This window comes from Panthera onca, chromosome B1 (genome assembly GCF_046562875.1).
Source record: "Panthera onca isolate mPanOnc1 chromosome B1, mPanOnc1 haplotype 2, whole genome shotgun sequence".
Taxonomy (NCBI): domain Eukaryota; kingdom Metazoa; phylum Chordata; class Mammalia; order Carnivora; family Felidae; genus Panthera; species Panthera onca.
In genome coordinates, this window is record NC_138342.1 from 200841764 (window position 1) to 200866965 (window position 25202).

Consider the following 25202-nt stretch of genomic DNA (forward strand, 5'->3'; position numbering starts at 1 on the left):
AGAGAGCACATTTCAAACCTCGGACCGTGAAAGACACATCACCATAGTTAAAGGTGTGGGGTTGATTTGTCACGGTAACAAATAAAAACGACCGCCGTCCTTTTCATTTTGTTCTGTGCTGGATACATCTGGAATGGGGTTTCATTCTCCCACGAGCCCTGAGAATCAGGCATTATCACCCTGATTTTTACAAAGCTGATAAAAAATCTTCTGAAAATGAGAGCGATTGCCCTGCTCAGGGTAAACAGTTAATGGGTAGGGTGGAAACTGGCTTCAAATGCACGTCTGAGCTTAGCTGGACGTTCATGCCTGGGACCACCATTAGTCAGAATGTATTCGCCCAGTGCACACTGGAACAGCTTTCACAGTTCCTAAGGTATTAAATCTGTTGTGTAGAAGATCTTAAAGGACCCTGTATGAGCCCCTTGATTAGATCCGCTCCCATACCTATGGGTCCAGTCTCCTTCCCACATCTAGCCACTTAGAGAGTAAAGGCTGGCCAGCAGGGAGCTCCAGATTCTTTTTTTTCCCCCACCAGGACCACCGCCATCAGATTGGTGGCTTGGTTTCATGATCCTTCCGCCATACTGACTTCTACATAACTGAAATATCTCCTCAGCTCTCAGTATAGCTTGTGTGTAAGAAGGTAGCTGTGCCTTTAGTTCTATCCAAAGTGATAGAGTTACTAAGCTGCCTGTTGTGCTCATGAAGAATCTTTAACTTTCCAAGGACTGTGTCTAATAAATGTTGCCAGTTATTAGTAGCATTGCTATTATCTGCAAGCAAAGAGAAGAGGAAAAAAAAAAAGGATTTTACAGTGAGTCACTGTCTTGTCCTTGACCCTTATCTATTTGGTTAGGATAAAGTATTTTAATGCAAGTATTCCAGCTCTGTGATTAATATAATTTTCTTGAGAAAATATAATCTTCTTGCTATTATTTTAGTGTTTATTACATAGATTGTCTTTCACTTTTGGTTCCCAAATAACATCTTCCCTGGTGCATACTGGCTTTGCATTTTAAAGCAGATTTTCTGAATGAATCTCTCCAAGCTTTAAAAGCCGTTTTTAATAAGGTACAGATCATGCACTTTTCAAAAGACAGGTACCATGCTTTGCCCGGTTTCGGCACTAAGTAGAACACCCTTCCCATAAGAGTGCAATTAATACTCTGAAAGTTATTTTTTTTTAATTTTAAGCAATAGTAGGATTGTAGAGTCTAATGAGGAGAATGTGTTGTGTTGTAAGAGTATTAGCAATGTATTGTTTGTGTTCTAATACCTGACATCAATTGTGTGTTGATGGTTTTCATCCTGAAAGACAAACTAAGATGATTTACAGATGACCACAATTCAACCTGTCACTTTCTTGGCCGACAACACAGTCTGATGAGCTGGAGGTTAACAATCTACAAAATGAGCCACACTCTCTGTTGCCAGTTCATCTGCAAAGACAAATGGAGATTAGCTGCGTCTTTTCTTAGACGTGCTGTAAAGTGAGATGGCTCTGGACCCTGTGTTGTTTCTCTGTTCTGTGCCCCTGATGGTATACCTGAAAATAAAACCTATTCAGAATTGATGACCAGAATTTCCCAACTTCCAACATTCTGAATTAATTTGCTTGTCGGTTGGATTTGGGACCCTCTTTGTTGCTAACTGATGTAAAAATCTACTGTGGAGTTTCCTTTTCCTAATTTCCCTTCTGGCAAAATAGCCAAAGAATATTTTATGAGAGCCTTCTGAAACATAGCACAGAATGAAGGTCGTTGGTCGTAGCATTTATTGTGCCTTTAATTCTGAAATAACATCTTACTTTTTTTGCCACTGTTCAACTCAAAACTTCTTTTATATAAGTTACCCCTCATTATGCGTCAGGATTTGAGAAAGCATTCTTTTTTCATGTTTTTAAGTTTATTTATTTATTTTTGAGTGGAGGGAGGAGAGAGAGAGAGGGAGAGAGAATTCCAAGCAGGCTCTGCACTGACAGTGCCCACGTGGGGCTCAAACTCACGAACTATGAGATTATGACCTGCACATAAATCAAGAGCCAGCCCCTTAACTGACTGAGCCACCCACATACCCCCAGAAAACATTCTTATGGAGCCTTGAACTTCCTATCTTAAGTGCGGTAGCACCGTGCTGGCCCCAGCGATCACAAGCTGGCACAGGGCAGGATGGTGACTCTTCCCCTGCAGGGGTTGGGGTGAGGGTTGGGCAGAACTGTGTTGGGCAGGGCATCACTTCTAAAACTGTCTTTCCTGGTCCTCATGGAAACAAAGTTGATGTAGTCTGTAAATATGGAGAGGGATGTGTTGGTGAAAGTTACACTTCTGTGATCTGACTAGCTTGAGCTCATGTAGATTCAGGTTCTTGAAGAATAAATTATCAAAAAGAGTTTTCTGTTCTTTCTGTGGTTAAGAGAATCTTGCCTTCTTAGTTGTGGCTCCAGTGAATTTAGAATGGCCATAGACTTCGCTTTTTTTTTTCCTCCAAAAAAGTATATTCTTAACCACTTACCACACGTTTGAGGCAGAATAGATGGTAAATAGGCAAAATGGCAAGATGGGAGGGCCTGGGAGGCTCTCTGTGCAGGCTGCGGGCTCAGCTCCCACCCCAGCTTGGTGCTTCTGCTTCCTCCCCTTCCAACAAGCCCAGTGGTGGCTGCCGTGTGTCTGTCCTCGGCGATGGTGCTCAGCATTGGGAACCAGAGACACCGCACACATTGTCCCTGCCTCCGAGGGACTTGCATTCTCATAGGGGAGTGAGGGATCAGGAGAGTCATCCATCCTGGGGTGGCTGGGACAGGGCCACATATCCATGAGGATTCCTCTGAGGTCAGATCCGAGCTACCTTTCAAAACCCAAGAGGAACGTGTTCAATAAATGAGAAGAAAAGGAAGACAAGACCACACACCTAAAGACAAGGGTGTGGAAGAGTTCTCCTCTGACCCCAGCTGAAGGCAAGAGGCCAGTGGGCAGGCTCTGAGAAATGGGGAGGACCTCAGGAAGGTACAGCGGTGGGAGTAGATAAGGAAGGACGTTTGGAGCGCAAGAGTAGAATCACCCGGAAACTGGTAGCACACTGGATCTGGTAAGAGAACAAGAGAAACCAGGGAAGGGATTGCAGTCTGGGTGAAAGATGATGCCATTCACAAAGACTGGCTGTCCTGGTGTGGACGGGACAAGTTTGAGAAGCCTGTGCGATAGATAAGCAAGTGGGGCTAACCAGAAGACTCTTGGGTATGCCCGTGTGGAGTGCAGGGAAGTGTTTGGGACTCGAGATGCGCACTGGAAGTTGTTAGTTTAAGGTTTTCTTTAATTTTGACAATTTTCAGTTGTGGTAGAGTGGACAGAGTAAATTTAGTTTCAGACGTTCACCATAGTGATTGAACAATTCTATACTTTACCAGAGGCTCACCATAAGTGTATTACAGTTCTGATGAGGTTCCTGTGCTATAATTTTCATCTCCATGACTTATTTATTTATTGTTTAATATTTAATGTTTATTTGTTTTTGAGAGAGAGAGAAAGAGAGAGTGCGAGCAGGGGAGGGGCAGAAAGAGGGAGACGCAGAACCCGAAGCAGGCTCCAGGCTCTGCTGAGCTGTCAGCATAGAGCCCGACGTGGGGCCGGAACTCACGAACTGTAAGATCATGACCTGAGCCGAAGTCAGATGCCTAATGGACTGAGCCACCCAGGTGCCCCATGACTTACTTAGTTTTTTCAGGGGAAGTTTGTACTGCTTAACCCTTTTCACCTATCTGAGTTTTTTACTGGGCAGTCAGTTCATAGCCATTCACTCGTTCGACCAATTTAAGTGAATAGTGTTGCCCATCTTATGTGTCTGTGTGTAATCACTCTGCCGGACGATGATGCCAGGAGGTGTAAAGACATAGGACTTTGAATTTAGCTAGATGTTAACTGGTGTTCTTGGCTCGCATGTATATAAACAGGACCAACTTTCCCGCTTTGTCTGGGACTATAGTGATTTTAGGCACTAAGTCCTGACCCTTGGAAGCCCCTTGGTCTCTGGGACGCTGGGACAGCTGGTTACCAGTGGGATGGAGTCAAGTTGCAAGTATACGTAGGTCCAGCCAGGACGTGCAGTGTAGGCACTGGGAGCACACTGTCGTCCGGGTGTGCTACACCCTGGGGGAACGGTTGGGACACAGGGGTCAGGGGGACTCAGGGTCATCTCCTGGCTGCCCTTTCCCCTGCCTCGCTTCCCACTTCATGGTCCTAGCACACGATCTTTGCAGATCACTCAGCCCTTACACATTTATCCCTCAATCTTATTCTTCAGAGTTTTGTGAGAAGCCATCAGTGAAACCCCAGAGAAGAAATTTTAAACCCAAAATCCTCACTATAGGGGTGCCTGCGGGGCTCAGTTGGTTAAGCATCGGTCTTTGGCTCAGGTCATGATCTCACAATTCCTGGGTTCAAGTCCCGCGCTGGGCTCTGTGCTGACAGCTCGGAGCCTGGAGCCTGCTTCGGATTCTGTGTCTCTCTTTCTGCCCCTCCCCTTCTCACGCTCTGTCTCTCTCTCTCTCTCAAAAATAAATAAACTTTAAAAAAAAAAAGGAAAATCCTCACTATTGAACTAGAATAAAAAGGCTGTTCCACTTAAGATGCTTCCCTATCTGCTTGTCCTGCACACCTTTGTCATCACTTTGCCTTCGGTTTTCACTTGGTATTTCTGAAGGGACTGTACAAAGTTTATATCGTATTGAGTCTACCTTTCCAGAAGTTTTCATTTCTCGGGCTTCCTTAAAAAGTTACCTTAACCATTTGTTTTATTATCCATTACCTTATATTTCATATTCTTCAAGCAATGAGGTGTGATGGAAAGCACTGAAGAATCAGATATTATATAGTGGAGATGATGGTCTAAAAGTAAAAGCCACAGCTGGGAGAGTAAGGATCTGACTTAGTAAGAACAGGGTGTTGCTGGAATTTAAGACCTATTTGCCCACACCTAAGATGTGACTGATCTGACCCCCTGAAGTGACCCCAGAGCCCTCCAGGCTACACATACAGAGCCAACTCCCGCCTCTGAGTAGATTTTGTGTATCACCACGTCTGTCAAAAGCTGTTGAAATAAGTCACCCAAATGCAGTTGCTATGATAAGCCATCCATAAGAAGCAATTTGTTCCAAACTGAAAATGAGATTACTTTAGATGGTGTCAGCGATCAGTAACCCTGAAACGAAACACCTCACTGATGGCGATTGGGACAAGGAGCCAGGTCCACAGGCGGAGCTCCGCCTACTGGCCTGTCTCTCCCCTGCCTCAGTGATGCGAACTGAATACGCAGAGTCATGTGATGTGCCAAGAGGGGCCCAGAACTTCCTGGCGTTGGGAGTCCTGTGCTCTCCCAAGTCAGTAAGGAAAGTGCATGAGATTGTGACTGAACTCACGGAAGTTCACTCCTGGGTCAGTTGCAGGTGGAGACTTCACCAGGAGGAGTTGTCACACAAAGCAGTCTTTATTTGCAGCAAATAAGGAGAGCACAGGCAAGGATTCTCCAAGCTGTAACTCCCTGAACCACTAAACGGGGAAGTTTTAAGCTTAGGGTGCATGCATGTGCATGAAAGGTGTGGGGGAACTTATGAGTAGTGATGAGGAAGTATGGGGCATGCACACTGAGCAAACATGCATGTGACATAGACCCCGTGTTCACACTGGGGGGAGACTTCATACCAGAAGAGGGCACACTTCAGCCCCTGAGGTCAGGAGGAAACTTGGGGACAAGGGGAAGGGGCTGTGGGCACGCTCCCAGAGCAGGTGCAAACTGGGTGGGGTCCTGGCTTGTTATCTTGTGTAAGGAATGCTTGCTCATGGGCTAGAACCATGTCAGTTGAGCTTGAATCCAGGCTTCTGCAGAGACAGCTAGTGGTTTTACCAGTGGGGTCTGAAAAGCTGATTATGGGGAAACAGTTCTCTGAAAAACAAGTTTTAAATTTTGTGCTAGTTTGAGCCTCATTGATCCTGTGGGGCATGATTTTAACATCATTGCGGCCTCTTATGTCCCACCCTGTGGTTCCCTTAAGGGAGGGCTGGTTGCTGACAGTGTTTCAGGAGAGAATATCAAACAATACACCCATTGATAGGTATCGACTTGATGTGGAAAGAATTTTGAACCACATTGGGTAGGAAGGAGAAAGTGTAAAAAACTGAATTATGTAATGAAGACATTATGAAGCTAATTATGATAAATGCCCCCCAGTAACATGGCTTTGTGGGTCCTGTAATGTCCTGCTGATCATGGCATTTCTATCCTTTGAGGCTTTCTTCTCAGAATTTTATATAAGCCAAAAAAGAGTTGATCTGAAGGAACCCGTGTTTCATGTTTTCCGGTGAACTCAATTCTTTCAGAATTGTGTCCACATACCCCTCCACAAGAGCCCTCCTGCGTCCTGTTTGCTCTAAAATAAGTCTCCCTTTGTCTTGCTCCTTGTCTCCGCCCTGTTGCTCAGTCCTGTTATTATCAGAATCTGGATGACTAACTGGAATTTCTGTTATCAGTATGTTTGTATAATATCTCTCCCCTCTACTGTCATATGAGTTGCACGAGGGTAGGGCTTCTGAACACTTTAATGACTACTTTGTCTCCGGTGTGCAAAACAATTTCTGGAACACAGTCCATGTTCCACAGATAGAAGCGATTGGCTAATTGAGCACCGTGGAACTCATGCTAGTCCCCTTTTGATTTTGGTCACCAGAAAATGTAGCTCTAAATTTAGTATCCAAATGAAATATATCATTTTACAATTTTTTTATATACTTCTATTGACCTTTCCCTCCCCGTGATTTTAGTTTTTGGTCTTTATCATAACACAACCAGACTGGAAGAATGTTCGGTATTGGGATACGTCAAGTCGAATACTAAGTTTCTACACATCTTTTATATTAATCAAAACCCAGGACATCACCTGATGCTGGTAGGGATGTGGACAACGGGAACTCTCATTTATTCTGCTGGACATGTCAAATGTACTGCCACTTTGGAGAGCAGCTGGACAGTTTCTTGCAAATCAAACATTCTCTTACCATAGTATTCATCCAGAGGAGTTGAAAACATATGTGTTCAGTGAGACGTGCAGGTGATGTTTGTAGCAGCTTTATTCTTATTTGCCAAGATGTGGAAGTAACAACCGAGGTGTTCTTTAACAGGTGAATGGATAACTACACACTAATATATCCAGACAATGGAATAATATTCAGTACTGAAAAGAAATGAGCAAAAATGAAATATGTGAGCTATCCAGTCATTGAAAGACATCAAGGAATCTTAAATGAATATTACAAAATGAAAAAAAAAAAGGGGGGGCAGTGTGAAAGGTCACATACCATGATTCCAACTCGAAGACATTCTGGAAAAGGAAAAAGTAGAGAAACAGTAAAATGATCCTTAGTTGGGGGCAGGGGGGTTGGCCAGGGAACGGATGATTAAGCTAAACACAGAGGACTTTTTAAGACAGGGGTAATGCTTTGTAGTACTCTAATGATACCCATAGGATTGTCAACAAGAGTGAACCCTCTGAAGTGTCCCTGTAGGCTCATCACTTGTCACAAATGTACCATTTGATGAGAGTTGTTGACATGCGGTAGACTGTGCGTGTGGTGGGGGGCAGGGGGTCTATGGGAAATCTCTGTACTTTCCTTTCACTTTTGCTGTCAACCTACAACTGCTCTAACAACTGTCTTTAAAACAGATGAATTGAACGTACAAATGTTAATTTGCACGGGCTAGCGGTTTATTCCAGGCTTATACAGTAGAAAAGATCAACATTGCACCTGTACTTTTGCTTACGCATTTGCCCGTGTGACTTTCCCCCAACATCCTGCAATTAAAATGTAACAACCTTCTGTCCAAGCTTCTTAGGACCAATTTGGTTCCCACTGCCTGCGAGAATTCTTCCCAAACAGAAGCATTTTTCCCTCCTATACTCCAGGACTTTCCCCACCTGTAGAATACTTCTGTTTCTCTTGAAGGAAACAACGTAAAAATAAAACACTTGCTTTAATTCTGTGGGCAGGGGCGCTGCTTTCTGCGAGGTGGGTGCTCTGATGGACAGACAGAGGCTACAGTTTTTCTTCAATCTTGGGACTCGCCATTCTTACCTACAGGCATTTCAGTAGTTGTTTTGATGGCTGTCCATGCCCATAGCACAGTGCATACAGAGCCTATGGGGGCTGAGGATTCGGAAGATTATTGAGTAAGAGGCACCAGCTTGAGGGGGGTGTGAGTTGGAGGAGAGGGGGCCAGGGACCTGGCTCTGGACACAGTGGAAACTGGGCGTGAAGGGGAGAGGCCTGAGAAGGCTGGAGCAGGCGACAATGGGAAGTGGAGATCAGTCACAGAGGGAAGCAGGACATGGGGCACGTGAGCGAAGGAACAGAGATGAGCATCTAACCTCCGTTGGGCCCGGTGCCCGCGTGCTTTACATATGTTGGGAGGTTGACATTTCAAAGTAAAGGAACTGGGTAAAGGATGAAGTCATTGACTGAGACAGGGAATGTGGGAGGAAGAAGCTGGGAAGATGCTTTATGTAAGGGTGTGCAAACGTAGTTGTGGACTTTAGAGACTTTCCTCTCTGTGTACCTCTGGGAGCTCTGTCCTGTCCCCGGCTCATCCTGTTCTCCCTGTCCCCACCCCACCCCGAGCCTCTGCTGTTGATCCTCTCCATGCCGTGTGCACCTTGCTGCAAGATGCCTGCTGGCTACAGCAAGACTGTCAACCAGCCCCTTGAGGAGAGTGGCTAAGTAATTAACTAAGCGGTTGTTACCGGATTCCCCGAGACTCACAGAGAGCCCAGAGAGAGAACGTGGCAGATTACCCAGTTCCTGTTACACTTAGTGATGATGGTGCTAAAAGGCTGAATTATAAGCAGAACTGGGAAAGAAATTGGGAACTTGTGTACATTTGTTTTAAACGCAATCCACCGCATCCTTATTTTCTAAAGCTTTAGGACCCTTCTGAGGAGGGGTGGGTGTGCCCCACACCCGTGAGACACATGCCCATTTGGAACTTTTTGCAGCTCTTTTTAAACATTTCTGAATTTTCTTCCAGTGATTACAACCCCAGCCTGACACAGCATATTTTCTCAGTAGACAGTTTAATAATGCCGGGAGAATGGAAATAAACTATTTGTGAAAGCACATACTTTGGTTTGGGTGCTCTATCCTGCAAACTCTTTGCAGTGTCTGAATAGGCTTCATTAGTGTGCGGCATTCTTTTCTGTTCTGTAAATCCCTTAGAAGGGATTCAACCTCTTTAGAAAGAGGTTTGCCGCTTCCCACTGCAATTCTTTAGTCAAGAGCCATAAATTAGGCAAAATGTACACAAATAGTAAATACTATTGACTAAAATCCATTTATAGCTTGGAATCCAAGGAGAAGAAAGAAAACCAGTAATTTATCAGCATGATTTAAATTATATAGATGGGCTGTGCATGCATGGGTATGTTTACTGGGTAAATAAGAAAATTGGACACCTATCAGAGAGAAGATGGGGAAATTATCCTGTACGTTGTCCTAATGTTTGCTGTGTACAGCCTTCTGACATTTCTAGATGACAACACTTAAAACTTAAGGGGGCTGCCAGTCTATCATTGATGAGAAAAAAAAAATCAAAAGTGAAATTAACGTGGAGTGAGCTTTATGAATGCTGAAAATGATACATATTATCTTTCATATCCAGAGGACACGTTAAAAGTCAATATGCGCAGGAGGCAGAAACCAAATATCAAAGGATTCCGGATAAATTATTCTTTTGCCAATCACTTCATTTTTCAGATGAACGATCCTAGGACTTTAAATTGCAAAATACATGACGGGGAAAATGTCAGAGATCTCAAGGAAATGTCTGCATGATCAGAATGTTATAAGTAGAATTACATGCAAGTCTGGAAAACTTAAAAAAAAATAGTGAGTTTCTTAAGTGCGGTTGTCTGGATCATTCATTAATGGCAAATGATTCCAAAGTGAAAAATTTCTGCGAGCTAGATGAGGGTACGTAGAGTTACTGAAAGCGGGAGAGTGTCCCCGTGGTAAATTATAACACGTGCTACTTCAGGCTCTGCAGAATGCTTTTGGTTGAAAAACCGCCTAGGTTGGTAAATAAAATGTATTCCCTTTTTGTAAGCTATCGTTGGAAATGTTATATTAAATGGGAAGTTTTCAGTCTTTCATTTTAATAAGGGTGAACAAAATTTTAAAAACAAACATTATAGTTACATGGCCATCTGACGATGACCCACGTTGACAGATGGACAGCAATGAGGGGAGGTCTGGAAGCCACTGAGGGGAGACAGAGATGGGGGAAGGTCCCCCCGGACAGCTCAGCTCAGGGCTGGCGCATCAGGAAACCTCAAGCAGAAACAGTTAACTATGTTTCTTAAACTTTTTATCACAGGCCTCTTCCCAAGTGTTTTACGTACGACTTCATTTGTCTTTAAGATAATATGGTGAGTTTCATAATTGTTTTCATTTCCAAGAACCAAGTGCATGAGAAATAAAATGGTATACTCATCAAGCATTGTCTGCTTGTCCATTTTTTTTGCCTTTATCCCTCAAATCTTAGAAATGCTGTGATTTCTCAGTTGTGTTTCCTTCTCCTTTCTCAAATCTTGAAATGTATGCACAACTTCAAGAAAGATGCTTGAACCTTAATTTGGAGATTTGACTTCATTCCATTAGCTGTGGGTGCTGTTTCTCATGCAAGAGGTCACAGGAGAATTTTAAAACATCCCTTCATTTTGAGTAAGCCTGTCTTCTTGAAATGAGCTTAGTAGAAATCTTAGGTGAAAGCATTTTTTGTTGACAGATCACTGGTATTGGTAGTGTTATTCTGTTTTCTTATCGGTAAAGTCAGGGATTTGGATTAGAACCTCTCCAAGGAATGTTCAGATCTTAGATTTAAGGATTTTGTTTACCAGTGTTGAATAATATAATTCTCATCTCATGAGGTCCAGATCAAATGCACATATTTCTTGATTCCCAATAATTTAAGAAGTTGAAAGGTTTTTCTCTTTTTTATGGCATTTAGAATCGACCCTGTTCTGGTAATTATCACACCCTGCCTCTCCCACTAGGTTGAATTGGTCCCATATAACCCGCTGCTAAGTGACTCACTGTGGCAAGAACTTGACCTTGTGTATATGCGTTTTCCCTCGTTCACAAAAATTGGGAACTAATGTGGAATCAATATTTTATTCAAATTTTGTTTGGGATATTGCATTATTAATTGTACCTTTAAACTAACAGTTTCATTCCTCCCCTCCCCCCAAAAACACAGTGTTGCTATAACTGCGGTTCCCTTCCCAGACTTGAGAACAGCAGGTGTTCTGTGGCTGCTTGTGAGCTCCCTGTTTCTTCAATTTTTTCTTTCCTCCTCTCCACGTAGGGAGGAGGCCATCTCTTCTTCTGAAAATATCCTAAAAACAGTTGTTTGCTGGAAAAAAAAAAAAACAAAACTCCTTGTGTCTTATTATATCTCTTTTGTGAAGTAGGTACTTGAGTCCAAAGATCAAGTGGGTTATAACTCAAAACATCAAAACTTGTTTCCTTCAGTGAGTCCTGGATCCGTCGGCCATGTGGGACATTTTCACCTCCTCTGGCTGTGCTGGGTGAGGTTCCAGAGAGCGGATGTCATGGTAGAGCATCACCCGGCAGGAGGGGCTGACATTCCTCCATAGTCCCCTCTACCCCGACACTCCAGCGCATTTCCTTCTGTGGTCTTGCCGCCTACCTGCTGGAGAGCCCGTGTTGTATCATTGTTTCTGTGTTCTGTTTCCCCTGCCCACCGTGTACCAGCTGGAGAGCACTTCCTGCTGAAGAGGTTAATGACTAAAAGGAGGCAATGAAATAAGCTTTCCTAATATCAGTAAACGGTTTCTCATATATTTGTATGGTTTATTGATATGGATTCTCAGAACGCTATTATTTTCGGACACAAGATGTGACATTGATGTCACCAAATAGAAATCTCCTAAAAGTTGTAGGAGAAATGACAATGAAACATTCTGTAGTAGCTTCAGCAACCTGAACTTCTGCAGATACATACTATATCAGCTCGCCTGTGACCGTGCACTTCCCTAGTGAGAAACTTCAAAACTGGCATACTGCTTTGATTCATTGAAATCTACTTATATCATGCAAGGTAACCATATGAAAACAAAACCAATGAAATATAAAGTTGATTTTATGAACGTGAAGACTTTGGCTTTCCTTTGTGACTCGCCGGAGAATATAAATTTCGAGAGTAGTTAGTGCAGGCAGAGATAGTATTAGGGAAGTATTATCCCAAAGTACAGAATTGTTCAGTTTTATTTTTTTTTTCAGAAAAGCAGTCTTATAGAAAAGACTTTCTGTGGTTCTCAAGAGTACAGAAATTGTTTAATGAGTCAAATACGATGAAAAGACTGTCATAGGTGATGACAGATAAAACTGTGGCTAGGAAGCAGACAGGAGAAAAATCAGAGGCAAATGATGACGAAAGTCTTAACCAGGATTCTGAGCATAAGTAAGGGTGTTAAATTCTTCCTTTTCTTCCAGTACCATTGCCCAACTTTAAAATACTATGATATCTATTATGCGGTCATGTGTATTCTCTGTCCTAGCTCCTAGAAGTCACATACTCAATAGGCGTCCTTCTGTGAGTGCAAGAATATGCAGTGACTTCAGTGTGGGCACAGGTTTTCATTTTAACTCCTGGAAACCAAATGTGAGAGAAGAGAAATCACATCTGTCACTGTGGAAATAAGATGGGGATTTTACAAATTCATCAATGAATGATAAGTTAACCGATAGAATCTCTTATACTGTTTAGAGGTGCTAACTATCTTTCCTTATACTCTTCAAAACACATACACAAGTTGGGATTATTCAGCACGTAGCAACTGATAAACTAAAATGCCCTCTTTCGAAACTCTTTCGAAAGAACCTCTGTTTGGACCACCGCTAACTCCTGGTGAACGTGAGCAAAATACTTTACTTACTGTGTCCACCACTGGCATTTTAGAACAGTTGTATGTAGCCCAGAAGCTTTCAGTCGTTTCAGAAAGACCAGACCTTCAGGACCAAAAGGATGGTTTGGTCAGATTTACACATCGCTAAATTACACATTAACACTTTCTTTATCCTCAATGGATCCAAAGAATGCACAAAAAAGAACAGACATACTTGACCCGGAGAACCCAGTGGTTCTGAGCGGTCAGCCACCTCTGCAGGACGTGGGGTATTGAGGCTTGTCATCTGTCTACACCTGAAAGAACGGGGTGGCCTTGAGCTCTTAAGAATATCTGGAACAGTACTTTCTTAGTTATATCTGGGGAAATTAGGTCAACATTGCACATCTGTTTCACCCCATTATTTCCTTTTGTGCATCTGTGCTCTGAGTGAGCCTGAGTCCTTGTTATTATCAACAGAGCAAAACAATAACAATAGCAGTATTATTATTGATAAGAACCATATTTACAAATAACACTGTGAAGCATGTTTAGCCTGTCATGTTCATTATTTGATTTAATTCTTACAAAACCCCTAAGAGATTGTTTTTCACTACTGAGTAAATTTGTCTGCAAAAATAGGGCATGATAGTGCTTTGCTGTTTATGCTTGGCTTGTGTCATTTTCTCTCATGTTATTGATCTAAACATGATCCGGGTTTTAGGCCTGAAATCAGCACTGCCTACACCAGGACGCTCTATGTGATTCTCAAAGGTAGAACATCTGACCCCTCTCAATCTCCCAGGATGCTAATCTTTACTTATTCCATGTATAATTTCTACCTCATATTAGAGCTATTTGAAGCCATGTATAGATGATATATCTCATATACAATGTATATTATATATATAATATGTATTCCCTATATTTTATGTATATTATATTACATATACACACACATACACACTATATATATATGTATGTGTGTGTGTGTGTGTGTGTGTGTGTGTGTACACACACACACACACACACACACTCTATGGGATAAAGACAGTTGGGTGAATTTTCATGTGTTAACTCATGTATCCATCAGTTTGTCAATATAGTGTCATCATCATTTAAGGAGTTGGCTTGATATCACCCAGATCATGTATGGTAGAGAAAACTCTATTCATACTTTGAATCACCTTTCGCTGATCACCAGGAGAGCTGAGTGGAGAATGGCCTCAGCAGATGATTAGCAAATTGGCATTTCTTTTACCTGTGTAAGAACTGACCAGCTGCTCCAATAAATCTTAGTATTACCTGAGACTGTCTGCCATGTCTTTGAATATGACATTCTTCCTCAGTTTAGCCACATGTGACTGATTTTTGTTGTGATATCCTAAATTCTCATGCTAATGCATGTGGGACATAAAGAAGCATCTAGGAAAGGGAAAAAGATAAACCTTGATTACAACGTATGATCCAATGTGGTGTAATGATGAATAGCCAGAATGGTGAATAGTTATTATTGCAGTTTTTTGGAAGCGTGTTTTTGTTGACTTTATTAACAAATAAAATTCACCATCTTGACAATCTAGGGCAAGGAGACAAGCATGTAAAATGGGGAAGACAGGCTCTTCAACAAATGGTGCTGGGAAAACTGGACAGCCACATGCCTAAGAATGAAACTGGAGGACTTTATTATACCATACACAAAAATAAACTAAAAATGGATTAAAGACCTAAATGTGAGACCTGAGACTTTAAATTCCTAGAAGAAAACATGAATGACTAGAATCAAAAAGACAAGAAATAACAAGTGTTAGTGACAATGTGGACAAAAAAACAACCCATGTCGAAGGTTGGTAGGGATGTAAATCAGTGAAACCACTATGGAAAATGGTATGGAGCTTCCTCAGAAAATTAAAAATAGAAATATAGACTTCAGTAACTCCAATTCCACTACTCAGTATTTACCCAAAGAAAACAAAAATGTTCATTTGAAGAGCTGCATGAACCCCTATGTTTATTGCAGCATTTGTTACAACAGCCAAATTATGGAAACAGTTCAAGGGTCCATCAGTGGCTGAATGGATGAAGAAAATGTGTTCTATGCACCCAGTGGAATATTACTTAGCCATCAAAAGAATGATATCTTGATGTTTGTGGCAACATGGATGGGCTCTGAGGGTATTATGCCAAGTGAACTAAGACACACAGAAACAAACTCCTATGACTTATATATGTGTTACATGCTCCACTTATATGTGGAATCTAAAAACGTAAATGGGGAAACAAACAGAAACCAGAAAAATAGAAACAGACTTATAAATACAGAATAAAAACTGGGAGTTACTGGGGGAGGGAAATGAGGATAGGAAAAAAATACATGGAGGGGATGAAGTGGTATAAACTTTCAGTCATAAAATAAGTAAGTCGTGGATAAGAAAAGTACAGCATAGGGAATGTAGTCAATAATATTTTAATAATATTGTATGGTGACAGATCGTGATCATACTCATTGTGGTGAGCCCTGAGTAATGTATACATTACACAGTGACTTACATTACTAGTTATTGAATCACTCTACGGTACACCTGAAGCTAATATAGCATTGTACGTCAACTACACTTCAATAATAAAAATTAAAATTAAAATAGTTCATCATTTTGATGAAGGCTAGTATGCATGCATATCGATGGTAGACTTTACCTAAAATAAATTTACCATATTTTCTAGTAAATGCAAAACTTTCACAAAGTAAAAATTAGATGCTGATGATTGCATGTGAACCATTCTTTTTTGTTTTAAATGTTTTGTTTTATTTTTTGAGGGACAAAGAGAGGCAGAGTGCAAGCAGGGTAGGGTCAGAGAGAGAGGGAGACACAGAATCCAAGGAAGGCTCCAGGCTCTGAGCTGTCAGCACAGAGCCCGACATGGGGCTCGAACCCACAAACTGCAAGATCATGACCTGAGCCAAAGTCGGACACTTAACCAACTGAGCTACCCAGGAGCCCCTGGATATGAACCCTTCTTAAGTTAGACATCAATTACAAACACAATATCGGATACCTATTGATATCCAGTAATGTGTCTGGCAAACCTGATCTCCATAATAATTATAAAATTTAGATGGGGAAATAAATACTGTTATATTGGCCATGCTTTCTTATTGTCCTTTTATATACAGTAACCAAAGGCAAATTCTACTGCTGATTCTTTATCCCAAGTTGGAGGCAAAATCTTAAAAGTCAAAGGTGGTCTCCTGGGATGGACAGGTTTAAACACTGGTGGTACTTTGGAGATGTGTGTGTGGCTGAAGGTGCATTACTTTCAGGGTCACCTATCTACACTTCTATGTTCATTAAATACTAGTGTTAAGTTATAGTCTGATCTCAAATCCCTGAAAGAAAAGCAACTTATGTATTTCATTTTCAGAAATTAAATTCAAGAAACATAAGTTGTCATAGACCAGTATCGTCTTTGGATTACGCACAAGCAAAATATTCACTGATTCTAGTATCAAAAAACATTTATTAGGGAGTAGGCTTTTCAGTGACACTGAATAAGGAAAAAAATAACCGAGTTATAGAAATACTCTAGAGTCTACCGAAAGTCAGAGGGCTAGCTAGCATTTATGTTTTCTAGCTATTTGGGGGATCATCTGAATGAAAAACAATTAGGCACATACAGCATGAGCTGGTATTCTAGGTAAACAGATGTAAAGAATTATAGATTTATAGCTTATATCTAAATATATGTAATATGCTTATATATACAAGCATCTAAGCACGTTTATTAAAACGTATAGATATCTGTACGTAATGTAGGATCTGGGAAGCATGGGCACTGTTAATAAGCAGTAGTCTGGGGCTGAGGTTGATTTTGAAGAACTTTCACCTTTTACTCTATATACTTTTTTCTTAACTTTTTAAAATTGTGTATTACTATTATAAAAATAAAGCATAACCAGCAAAACCTTTTAAAGGAAGTGCGTTTAGAAATGCCCCCACTTCTATCCCTGACATCAGGCACTGCCTTGAAGGTTTGCAGTGAGGTTGACTTCTCCTGTGAGCTCGCTCAAAACCGTGTTATAGAGGTTCTGCTGAATGGTGACAGAAGACAAATGACTGAGAGACAGGAAAGAATTTAGCCGCCTGGTTCAATAGCTCAAACTCTGGCCAGCATAGAAACAAAATGATTTTCCAGAGTCTCTTAGAAAAAACTATCCACAGAAATGACTCAAATTTATGTTGATTTTTCTTCTTTTGTTGAAGAACGATTTTGTTACTGTGCTTGTCTGTACAATGGTAGATTATGCCAGAGGCTGAAAGTAAGATTTATAAAGAAGGTTTCTGAAATTGTAACAAAATACAGAGACTCAGAGTCCTTTCCTTGATTTTCTGTTCACTTTTTAAAATGTTATTTATTTTTTTTAATTCCAGTGTAATTATTGTACAGTGTTATATTAGCTTAAGCTATACAATAGCTAATAGTGACTCAACAATCCCATACACTAATCAGTGCTCATCACAAGTGCACTCTTTAATCTCTTTACCTATTTCCCCCCACCCACCCCCACCCACCCCCACCCACCCCCACCCACCTCCCTTCTGGTAATCATCAGTTCTCTATAGTTAAGAATCTTTTCTTGGTTTGTCCCCCTCTTTTTTCCTTTTATTTTGTTTCTTAAATTCCACATATAAGTGAAACCATATGATATTTGTCCTTCTCTGTCTTATTTTGCTCAGCATTATACTCTCTAGCTCCATCCACATTGTTGCAAATGGCAAGATTTCATTATTTTTCGATGGATGGGTAATACTTCATTGTATATATATATACCATACCTTCTTTATCCATTTAGCTATTGATGTATATTTGGGTTGCTCCTATATTTTGGCTATTTATTATAAATAATGCTGCAATAAACATAGGGGTGTATGTATCTTTTTGAATTAGTGTTTTCATATTCTCTAGGTAAATACCCAGTAGTAGAATTACTGGATTGTAGGGTAGTTCTAGTTTTAATTGTTTGAGGAAACTCCATAATGTTTTCCAGGGTGGCTGCACCAGTTTGCATTCCCACCAACAGTGCAAGAGGGTTCCTTTTCCTCCACATCCTCATCCATAGTTATTTCTTGTTTTGTTTTTGTTTTTGATTTTTGTTTTTTGTTTTAGCCATTCTTACAGGTGTGGGGTGATACCTTTTTGTGGTTTTGATTTGTATTTCTCCAATGATGAGTGATGTTGAGCATCTTTTCATGTTTCTGTTGGCCATCTGTATGTCTTCTTTAGAGAAATGTCTGTTCAGCTCTTCTGCCCATTCTTTAATTGAATTGTGTGTGTGTGTGTGTGTGTGTGTGTGTGTGTGTGTGTGTTGAATTGTGTAAGTTCCTTATATATTCTGGATACTAATCTCTTACTGGATATGTCATTTGCAAGTATTTTCTTCCATTTAGTAGGTTTTCTTTTTGTTTTCCTGCTTGTTTCCTTTGCTGTGCAGAAGCTTTTTATTTTGATGTCATCCCAAGAGTTTACTTTTGCTTTTGTTTTCCTTATTCACTCTTTTCTTATTTACTCACTCTTCAGTATTTGCTTGAACACGGCTATTGGCCTGAACTGTGATACATACAAAATTAGTAAAATCGATGGCAACACAGTATCTGTTATTATTGACTTTATTCTCAGAAAATAAGTATAAATATACCATTGTTTTTGGAATAGTCACATGGTCAAGAAAAAATTACAAAAATGCGTCTTAGAACTTATATTAGATACATTTATTTCAACAAATATTTTAAAATGATTTAGTTTTAAAAATAATGTACTCCCATAATAAAAAATTCAAAAATCAGAAACAAAAGAATACAGTGAAATTCTCTTTCCCTATCCTGTAAAGCTCCTGCCTCTTTCTCTTCAGAGAAGATGACCGTGGCATCTATCCAAATTATGTATGTGCGTGTGTGTTAGCAGTGACACAGAGGAATGCATTTGTATATATGTTTATATATAGAAGCAGACAGAGAACATTTGCCAAGATAGATGTTTTGTGTGTGAACAAGGTGAAGAAGCATTTTACCTGTAGGATGAGGTGATAGATACGTATGAGTGTTTGTATGTGTATGCAGTTTCTTATGTCTTTCTTTTATTCATTTTATCAGTGACTAAATACATTGCCATTTATGTAATTTATCCCCAATTAATGGACTTTTAAGTTGACTCACATTCTGATGATAGTAACAATGCTTTGATAATGTTATAAATATATAAATACACATAAAAATATATAACATATATAAATAAAAATAAATAATGTAGACAATTCTTCAGTAGTATTATACACATATAAATATATAATATATAAGTATAAATAGATTTCCACATTTTAAATCTTGAAAGATATGTCTAAATTAGTAAAAAAATAAGTTAAACTTGCCCTTCTGAAAGAATGTGCAGTATCCTTATCAAAACTATGTTTTGAAATGTCGACTACTGCTCTTTTACATGTATTATTTTTACATTGAGATGTTTAATTCTTATGAAAATAAAAATATGTAGAAATGCCACAGTCGATAATGGGTCCAGGGCATCATACTAATTCATTTATGGAAACTCGCAAGCATACAATGTTGGCCACTATTGTATTTGCTAAACATTTTGGAGTTCTCCTCATACTGTCCTATCATCTTCGAGAGATATTTTTTATGAATTTCTTTGATTTTGGGACCTTGGATTTACTCCTCTTATCCAAGTCAGTATTTGTGTATCTAGGCTTCCTCATCAACAACATAAGAGTGATTTGTATTCTCTCTTTGCTTTACTATTAAAGAGCTGAGAATTAAATTTGAAGCCCGCCTTTAGTAAATGCAGGCCTTTAAAATGTCCATTCCCACATAACCAAATGCTGGTTTGCCTTACAATCTTTTTTTTAACCTTGAAATAGGTGAATAAATAACTATTCACAGTGGCAAATATGGTGAAAAATATATTCTTCTAAATACTTACATATTTACGTATAAACACTTCCCTATACACTTACAAATATGTATGAAACTATAGTAGCTTACTATTCAAATGTGAGAAAGTGGAAAACTTGGAAAGGGTGTTAGAAGTTAAATGAAAAGAATCACTGGATTATTGAAGATTTTATTAAGTAATGAGCTTATGTGAAAGTTTAATAATACACAACATTATATAGTAATACACATTTTTCAGTTTCCTTAATTTGAAAAAAGCACACTGAACATGTCGATTGCTGTGCTAATTTTGGCCTCAGTAAAAATTTATTTTAAATTTTCAGTTGTTTTAAGTTTGAGAAAAATCATATACTTCAATTGAGTTTAAATGATAATTTTATTAATTGAAGCAAATTAGCAAAGCATTAAGGAGGGTATACATGATTAATTAATTTTGTCTTTATGAATTAATTGGCATGACCCACATAAGGGTGATGAAATTAGGTTGGCAGCAGTAAGGTCTATAGTGGCTGAGATCAATGAAGAACACGTGGTATGTAATTTAGCACAAAAATGAAAATGTACCCCAAATACCTACAGCTGATGAAGTACCCAGAATTGCACATTGTTTTATTTATGGAAACTTTCAAGTGTCTATCGTCACATATACGTATTTAAACTCTGTTAGAACGAGTATTTGCTGTTTTAATGCTTTTAAGAGAACACAGTATTCAGATAATACAACCCTTTTAATTTCAAGAATTAGATCTTGAATAATAAAGTCTTTTTGATCCTTAAAATGACTTGTGAATGAAGGCAGCTGATTTGAATGGTTTCATTTGTAGCCAAATATTTGCAGGTGGTTTCGGGTAATCTCAATTGAGTATTAAGGCCACGGAAGTTTGCATAAGTGGTTCAATCTCCAGGAGTTCCGGGTAAATACTAAGTCCTCAATGGGATAATGTGGGTATAAAATGATAGGAAGTTACTATGCACAAAATCTCTCTGCAGGGCTCCACAAACTCCTGTCGGCTTAGGGATGGAAAGTGAGATACATGAATCAAGCTGGGACTTTCTCATTGTGTCTTCCTCGAGTAGGTGCTGCAGAACCAAATATTGGTCTATTGCTGTGTTGCACAATGTGCATTCAGCATCATGTGAATGGGTTGAGTTTAAGTATCCGCCAACTTCGCCTATATTTATTGTTTGGTGGCATGCTTCAGTAAGAAAGGGATGAGAGAGGAAAGAGTCCAGAGTCTGGAGATTTGGTCCTGTCTGAGATGCTACATCTGTGAGCATTAGGCACACAACAGATGTGTGCCTTCCCTAAGGTCTTAGAGAACTCCTCCCTAAAGAGTAAGGGTTCTTAGGCAAGATTATTTTAGGACATTCTTGAAAATCTAACTATCTGAATGTGTATGACTTTTTTTTTAATTAGCAGTATCCAAATGAAAAAACACACTCAAACTTTTTCCTGGAATGCAAGATGGCATGATAGAAAGAGGCCAACGTGGAGTCCAGACGAGCTGAGAGTGCACAGTGGCTATCCTTGATAACAAAGAACATTTGGACTAATCCTTGGCCACATTAAATGGGAGAGAAGTCATTTCACTGAGTTTCTGTAAGAATTTAAGAAAAAAATTTATGGAAAACTCTTGGAGAATTAGTTTAAGCAGGTTCAAGTGCCTCCCTGGCAGTTAGATTCTCAGGTGAGGCCCTTTGAGTTCTAAGCATATGGAATGGGCTATGGGTGGACCTCCACCATTTTACAGGTGAGCCCATTGGTCCAACAACATGGCCCATGATTGACTACCCTGCTTGTCACTGGCAGAGATGAGAGCCAAATACATACCTTCCTCTCTTGGTACCACAAACACTGAACTCAGAAGCAGCCTCAGTAATTGCATATGAAATAATACAAAGTATTGTAACAAGATATGCTATGACTCTTTCATACATTAGGTGAAAATAAGACTCCTTTGTGTAACTGTGGGTTTCAGGCTGGGAAACTGATAGAATATGGAAAAAAAATCCTAAATTCTGTTCCAAGTACCTGCAGACACCTGTAGTACATACGGGGAACAATCACAAACATATACGTAGGGCTGGGTGAAAGAAATCTTGAAAGGAAAAAGTTCATGTTATTTCTTTTTTGTGAACATGTTTCCAATTTTCTGGGTAATTTAATCATTACTAGAAAATGGGGCTCAATTTCTGCACTGTTCACCTTTAGGTTTTCCAGAAATGCCTCAAAAGTTATTTCATTTTCAAAACCAACTTAGATCTCTCTCTCCAACTAACCCCTCATTAGCCAGCTATTTGAAAGAAAGATTACTTTTCCCTATTGTCTTGTTTCAAAAATAATTCTGTAGTCTGAGATCTCGGTCAGTCATCCATTTTGGTGAGAGAACAAGGTTTTCCTTTGTTTTGTTTGATTGTGTTTGCTATTTCCAGAACAGAATGCCTACAAGAATTCTCTGGACGGAAACTAACATTATTTTTTTCCATTAACTAGGTATCCCATAGAATATCATGTTAGATGACCTTGAGGAAAAACCAGTGGACTCATGCCCTGGAGAACAATGAATGAGGGTGGCCACGGAAGACTAAATAGGGAACACGGGAGACCCATTTCCTGAACTTACTTGAGTCACGTTATGGAGCGTGTAGGCACTTAACCTCTATAATAAGGAGAGGTCGATGCCATCATCATACACTGAGCAAACAAATCTTAATGCAAGGTGGATCTTTAAAATATTCTTATTCGAGGGGCGCCTGGGTGGCTCAGTCGGTTAAGCATCTGACTTCAGCCCAGGTCATGATCTCACGTCCGTGAGTTCGAGCCCCGCATCGGGCTCTGTGCTGACAGTGCAGAGCCTGGAGCCTGTTTCAGATTCTGTGTCTCCCTCTCTCTCTGACCCTCCCCCATTCATGCTCTGTCTCTCTCTTCTCAAAAATAAATAAACGTTAAAAAAAAATTTTTTTAAATATTCTTATTCGAATAAGAGCTAATTTTCCTCTACAGCAAGATGGCACTATGCGGGGGCAACCTTAAATACCACCGACAGCAAGTTCGTGTAAAACAATGGCATCTTCAAGTCTCAACCTCTCAGTTCGTGATACTTCTATTTCTTACGGTAAAATGAAGGCTACCTTCACTTCAGTGGGACATGTTAGTTTTAGTCTGCAACCTTGGAATTATATATCTGTGACTGACCTCCACTTGATCATCTTTTTTAATAAGCTGCCGTGAAACTAACATATTCATCATCTTCTTTGTGATAGACAACGGTGGATGGTAGATGGTGATGGATGGGAACCCAAGGCTAGCAACATAGAGTTTGGTTACCATTCGAAGCATTTCCCCTCAAAGCTACCTGTGATGCCTCCTTTACCTCCCTGCTTCACAGTGTCTATCCCTGGTGAGACTCAGTTTACAGTCACATGCTGGCTGGAGTTGGGGGGGGCGGGGTCCGTCCAGGGGCAATGTGACGTTCTTCCTTTAGCTGACATAGTGTGGGGCTTCTGTTGGGCCATAGCAAAGACAGCCCTTCCTGCAGGCACCCGCCTGCCCCCCCAGCATCTGGAACCCATCACCAGAACGCTCCAGGCGTTGTCTGCTGCTAAAACCTGACTCTCCCCACAGGGAAGCGTCCTGCTCACTTTCATTGGCCACCTGTCCTGTGCAGCGAAGGGTTTTACAATTAGTTTCCAGATACCGATGTGTGCGTCTGGAGGCTCAGTGCTCTAAGCAGAGGCACACGATAGGAATGACAGGAAGTTGGGGAAGGTGGGTGGTCTGGTCAACAATTTTCCTGGAAGCCTGTGATTACGTTAGCACACTGTACAAACTCCAGACCTGCATGGTGACTACTCTGGAAAGGATGTCACACTCCTGAACCTGTACGTTTTAGTCTAATAACTGAAATCACACCTTGATACTTGATAATCCTGTATCGTAGGTGTCTCCTAGTAAGAGTCTCAAAATTAGGTGTGAGACGATTACTCGTAGACACATAGGAGAAAAAGGATGTCACTGACAAAAGGTAGATTCCCCCCAGCCAAGGTTTATTTTTCCAAAATTCAAAGTGGCCAGAGGCGCCTGGGTGGCTCAGTCTGTTAAGTGTCCGACTCTTGGTTTCGGCTCAGGTCATGATCGCATGGTTCTTGAGTTCGAGCCTGCTCGGAGTCTGCTTGGGAGTGTCTGTCTGTCTGTCCCTCTCCCTTTCTCTCTCCATCCCTGCCCCGCTCGCATGCCTGCGTGTGCACATACACTCTCTGTCTCTCTCAAAATAAATGAACTTAAAAAAAATCAAAGTGGCCAATGTATTTACACTTCAATTTACAGCCTGTATTTGAGCCCTAATATCTCTTTTTTAATACTAATCATGGATAGCTAATACTTTAAAAATCTCATTGTTCCTCCTTATTTCTAGCACCTGCTATTAGCTGGTTACCTTTGCACAGCACCCGTGTATATAACCTGGGAGGCTATCTAAATTAGACTCTCATCAACAGCAGAGGGTTCTTGAATTTCTCCCAGATAGATGAAAGGGCGAAAAAATGTAGGTGATTAGAATACATGCCTTTTTCTATAGGAAATAATTGGTGGGGAGCGCAGGAGGGCGCAAGCAGGAGAGGGGCGAGGCTGTGTGTTTGACGTTCAGCCTGAGAATCAAAGACCCAAGCTGCAGGCAGAGTGTGGTTCACTCTGTACCTTGGGAAGGGAGGTGGGTAAATGAGATTAGGAAAGTTCTTCCTTGCGGCGCTGGGCTGCTCAGCGAGGGGAAGCATCGCGATCCCAGGGTTTGTGAGTTCAAGCCCAGCACAGAGCCTGCTTGGGGTTCTGTCTCTCTCTCTTTCTCTGCCCCACCCTCTTAAAAGAATTCTTGCTTATTCTTCTACTCAGCGGCAGTGTTTGATTTGCTTTGAAGACTACTCAGTGGATGACTTCCTCCTTCCTCTGCTTTCATGTATTAAGGGCCCTTTTGCTCCTTTGGTTCTGTTTATGGGAGGTGTGGGGACACCAGCAGGGCGGGCTCTTGAGGGCTAGAGCTGAGTTCAGACAGTGGGCTTCTGCTGTCAGATCTTCACCCTTGGGGTTCCCCCCGGAGACACTTGAACTTCCCTGTCCTTGTGGCTAAAAGAACTCAAGCTGCTAACTGAGACCTGAGAGGTGAGCCCCTGTCCTTGAGCCTGCTGTCACTACGCTCCGCATGCTGTGCTGTTTTGTCACATCTCCCTTCTGCCCTCACGACTTCTGTAATATTGCCCAAGGACTTTCCCTCTGCCCATGCGCGTCCCATTTCTGT

The 25202-nt window shown here is 40.7% G+C and overlaps 1 protein-coding gene across 3 annotated transcripts in view; it reads left to right on the forward strand.

The window, feature by feature from the left end:
• CSMD1 (CUB and Sushi multiple domains 1) overlaps positions 1–25202 on the forward strand; it is a 2002273-nt gene that overhangs the window by 563614 nt on the left and 1413457 nt on the right. The gene's annotated exons all lie outside the window — the stretch shown is intronic.